Raw genomic sequence first — 4,202 nt, 5'->3', positions numbered from 1 at the left:
AGCAACAAATGTCCTTAAGGCAACCATGTGTGGGATGGAGTACATCTGGTGAGCACACAGTTCAAATAAACACATAGTTCGAATAAACACCTACAGGTTGCGAGCCTGCTAGTGTTCCACTGGACTGTCTAGAATAGTTCGTGGCCGTCATTTATACTCCGCTAGATGATTGGATCACCAATAACATCTATAACGAGGCCTCTCATTATTTTATTTTGTCACACAGCAACTATTACATCTACCCACGTTTTACCCAACACATTTTGTAGATATAAAATACATATACAATTTAAATCTTTGAAAACATGTATAAAACGTTCATCCAGCATAGATAGCAAGTATTCAAATAATATGCACACATAGCACGTAATTTATATTAAATACTTCATATCTATGTGTAAGCTGAAAGTAACTATGCACTCACTTGAAAGGTGGTGACTCAGCACTCGGACAACGCTTCGATACTCTCACAACGATTTTCCTTCGATAAAACCTAGTATCGATACCACTAGGGTTTAGTTTAATGATAACCGCGACAAATTAATTGTCTGACTATTATTATTATTATATAAGCATTAATAACACTCAATATAACTCATAATAATATCCCAAATAATTATTTTAAGGACCTAATAACATTCCTATATTAAAACATAAGCTAAACTAAAGATAGGATAGGTACAGCTCACTTACAACGGGTTTTTCTCGAAAACCGGGCTTCGCTGGAGCAGCGTTCCCGAGCCGAAAGGCTCTTTTCTCCGGACTCCGGGAGCCTCGGGGCTTCCTTCAGGTGCTAGGGGGTTTACCTAGGCTTTTAGGGGGGGTTAGGGAGCTTAGAGAGAGAGTTTAGAGAGAGAAAGAAGAGGGTTGAGGGGTGAGGAAGAGGCTAGACCCGGCACCTCTATTTATAGTGGAGAAATCTGATGGACTCGCCGAGTCTGAGTCATGACTCGCCGAGTTGGTGCATGTGGCAACCTTCTGGTGGTGCCACGTGTCCAATTCTGGTGGTGCCACGTCACCCCCTATCGCGTATCAGCCTTCAAACTTAGAAAAATCATAACTTTCGCATACAAGCTTCATTTTCGACGTTCTTTATATCCACGCGTAGGTAAAATCAAGATCTACAACTTTCGTTTAGACTCCATCAGCTAATTCTTGACCGATCTCAAATTTAACAGTAGGAGGCGTTTAGACTGTTAAATGACCGCGAAGAATTCATAACTCCTTCATACGGACTCTGTTTTCGTCTGTCTTTTTACCGTTGAGTTCCTATTAATGAGATATTCAACTCTCATTTAGGTCGCATAAGCCAAAAACCGCTCGAACTAAATTCCAAGTTTCGGGTCGTGCACTGCTAAGCCGAATCTTAGAAAAATTATAACTTTTTCATACGAAGTCATATTTGGGCGTTCTTTTTATGGATTTTCCCGGTTTAACATATTCTACGAATTTCGTTTAGATTGCTAAGGCTAAATCTCGCTCTATCGTAAATTCACTATTTACGCTTTCCGGTATCGTTCCGGTTCTGTCGCGAAACTTCGACGGGTCATAACTTCTTCGTTATAACTCGGATTTCGGTGTTCTTTATATGTACGGAAACCTTGAGACATATTCTACAACTTTATGTAGAGATATCGGGATTATCTCACACTTTACTTTTGACACTCATTTTTATTCTTTATTAATTATACATTTATAATTAAATAATAAACACATAAACACACATAATTCACATAATACTCAAATATTTCATCTTTATTACTTCAAAAAGAGTTACAATAGTTGACCTAGACTATTACATTGACAAAATGCTTAGCCCTGAAACCCGGGCGTTACAATTGTCTCCCCTTAGGATGATTCCGTCCCGGAATCATGCATCAGGAAACAGATGTGGATAGCGACTCATCATGTCATCCTATGTTTCGCAAGTGAGATTCGGCCCATTCGAATGTTTCCATCGGACTAGCACCAAGTCGACCATCTTGCGTCGTAACTTCTTAGTCTTACGGTTAACAATTGCCTCAGGCTCTTCGATCAGCCTTTTATTCTCATCCATCCTTAACTCTGAGATTGGAATTATGTCGGTAACATCTCCCGTGAATTTCCTCAAATAACACACATGGAACGTGTTATGAATACCATTGAGTTCTTCGAGTAATTCCAGCTTGTAAGCTTGGTTCCCAATCTTCTGAAGAACTTTGAACGGTCCAATAAACCTTGGACTCAACTTTCCTCGTTTCCTAAATCATATAAGTCCCTTCCACGGTGAGACTTTAAGCAAAATGGAATCCCCAACTTCGAAGGTTATCGGTCGTCTTTTCTTGTCAGCATAGCTCTTCTGACGATGTGGGATCAGATCTAAGGGGTGTGGATACCTTCCCTAACACAACGCGTTTTAAAGTCGTGAGGGCAGCAGATCCCATAAGAACTCTGCAGTTAAGCGTGCTTGGGCGGGAGTAGTACCAGGATGGGTGACCCCCTGGGAAGTCCTCGTGTCGAGTGGCCCAAAGCGGACAATATTGTGATACGTGCCAGAGGGGGATGTTACAAATGGTATCATAGCTAGGGCATGGGTCGATGTGTTCGACAGGGATGTTGAACCCTATAATGGGGGGGGGGGGGGGTGAAAGTGGGTTAGATCTGATCCCACATCGGCTTGGAAGGAGAACGAAACATTTCCTTATAAAGGGGTGTGGATACCTTCCTTGTCACAACGTGTTTTAAAGTCGTGAGGGCAGCAGATCGCATAAGAATTCTGCAGTTAAGCGTGCTCGGGCGGGAGTAGTACCAGGATGGGTGACCCCCTGGGAAGTCCTCGTGCCGAGTGGCCCAAAGCGGATAATATTGTGATACGTGCCAGAGGGGGGTGTTAGAAATGGTATCAGAGCTAGGGCACGGGTCGATGTGTTCGACGGGGACGTCGAACCCTATAATGGGGGGTGAAAGTGGGTTAGATATGATCCCACATCGGTTGGGAAGGAGAACTAAGCATTCCTTATAAGGGGTGTGGATACCTTCCCTATCACAACGTGTTTTAAAGCCGTGAGGGCAGTAGATCTCATAAGAACTCTGCAGTTAAGCGTGCTCGGGCGGGAGTAGTACCAGGATGGGTGACCCCCTGGGAAGTCCTCGTGCCGAGTGGCCCAAAGCGGACAATATTGTGATACGTGCCAGAGGGGGGTGTTACACCACGCCCCCGTGGGCCACAAACTTGAATACATGGAGCAAGGAACAGGGTCAACCTATCCCCTACAATGGAGATAGAAGCTTCTATAACCTCACCGAGGGAGGTTCTGCTGATAGGGTCCTACCCATCATGGTTTGTAGGATTTCTCGGAACACGATACTGGGTCAATCAACTATCAATCGAGTCTTGGAGATTGATGCTAACTCTGGCGTTAACATTGTCCGCATTCGCCAACTGGAGTCTGCTCAGGAAAGGACTCTGGTCCAAAATGCAGCTCTGCAGAGAAAACTTGCTGAAACCCAAGCTGAGGTCAAGGAACTTCGTGCTCAGCAAGCAAGAGCTGACAGGCGTATAAGGGACATGGAACGCCTACTGTTGGGATCAAGAACTCATGCTAGCAGTTCTCGTCGCCGATAGAATCTCATCGACTCATCTTTTGGATATAACCTAGTTTATGTAAAAACTTTGGTCTAATTTCCTATCTTTGTAAATCTTAGACCTGTTAGGTCTTGATCTAGTGATAGTTCTATCAAAATTTTCATATCTTGGTTGATGTAAGGCCTACTTTTAGGCCACTTTTCCCGAACTTGTTACATTTGTAATTCCAGTATTATTGACAGATATCTAATCATATGGAAATTATTATCCAAATGCTATCATCTTCATTCAATCATACTGTTCATTGTGTTGTTGGACTATGGAGGGTTAGTCCATGAGTCACTCCCCATTATTCGATTATTCTTATCAATGTTGTCATCTTTTTAAACGTATAGTTAAAAGATGCCACCACGCAGAAATCCCAGGCGTAACCCAAATAACGAAACACCGATACCACCTCCTCCACCACCTCAACCACCTCCTCCTTTCGATGCCACTATGTTCCAGGCAGCCTTCATAGCAGCCGTAGCAGCTGCTGTGTCAGCCATCAATACGCCTTCCCCTAGGGATTGAGAACAGGTGCACATCCCTCCAACCACGGCGAGAGTCATGGGCATCCTCGGGAATGCACCTACAA

The 4,202-nt window shown here is 43.6% G+C and overlaps 1 pseudogene; it reads left to right on the top strand.

Annotated features, from left to right (window-relative positions):
* The first annotated feature begins 2,386 nt into the window (after nucleotides 1-2,386).
* Nucleotides 2,387-2,504, top strand: LOC145044775 (5S ribosomal RNA; annotated as a pseudogene).
* The last annotated feature ends 1,698 nt before the right edge of the window (nucleotides 2,505-4,202 follow it).

This window comes from Lactuca saligna, chromosome 4 (assembly GCF_052625555.1).
Source record: "Lactuca saligna cultivar CGN05327 chromosome 4, ASM5262555v1, whole genome shotgun sequence".
NCBI classification, from domain to species: domain Eukaryota; kingdom Viridiplantae; phylum Streptophyta; class Magnoliopsida; order Asterales; family Asteraceae; genus Lactuca; species Lactuca saligna.
The sequence above is the reverse complement of the archived record's forward strand: the minus strand, read 5'-3'. Positions and strand labels throughout refer to the sequence as shown.